Source organism: Macroventuria anomochaeta (assembly GCF_010093625.1).
Source record: "Macroventuria anomochaeta strain CBS 525.71 unplaced genomic scaffold BU25scaffold_45, whole genome shotgun sequence".
NCBI lineage: Eukaryota > Fungi > Ascomycota > Dothideomycetes > Pleosporales > Didymellaceae > Macroventuria > Macroventuria anomochaeta.
Window position 1 is genome coordinate 52317 of NW_022985406.1, and position 1000 is coordinate 53316.

Here is a 1000-nt window from a genome sequence, read left to right on the forward strand (position 1 = left end):
TCATTTATACTTCCCACTACTTGTGGTATCCCCACACTTAGTCTCTTCTACACCCTTATCTTCAACAAGCCTGAACCCTCCTTCTACCAATCCATTCATCTCAGAGAGCAGTTGGTATCCCCAGCTGGGTCCCTCTCACACCAAGTCGGAAGGGTGTACAAACGTTATGGTTGTTGTAGACCGCCTGACTAAGTACCAATACCTGATCCCCTGCGCCTCTATAACTGCCCCAGCTGTAGCTCGGTTGTTCTACCAACACGTCTGGGTACACCATGGCCTGCCCAACACAATAGTATCCGATAGAGGTACCCAGTTCGTCTCCGCCTTCTGGGACGAACTGTGCAAACAGCTGAAGATCAAAGCCCGATTGTCCTCCGCATACCACCCGCAGACCGACAGACAAACCAAAAACGCTAACGCTGCAATGGAACAAGTCCTCCGCGCGTACACGAACTATCAGCAAGATGACTGGGTTAATTGGTTACCAGTCGCCCAATTCGAAGCCAACAACACAACTTCTGAATCAACGCAAGTCTCCCCATTTCTCGCTAACTATGGACAACATCCCCGGATGGGTTTCAAACCCCCTTCGGAGACAACGAGGCCGCCTTATCACGCCATACAGGTAGCAGATGCGAACCGAATGATAGACAAGATCCGCGACCTGACGGAGTACATCCGAGAAGAACTACTTTGGGCGCAAGCTACGCAACAAGAGTATGCGAATTGGACCCGTTCCGGAGCCCCAGCGTATGCCGTAGGCGATCGAGTCTGGCTCGACGCCCAAAATATCCGGACTAACCGACAGTCAAAGAAGTTGGACTGGAAGAACCTTGGACCCTATAAGGTAGCGCAGATGGTCTCGTCCCATGCCTACCAACTGGAACTGCCTGATAGCATGAAAGTACACCCAGTATTCCATGTGTCTCTGCTCCGACCCGCCGCCCCCAATACAGAGTACCTACCTGGCCAGCAGAACCCGCCACCTGATCCCGTTATC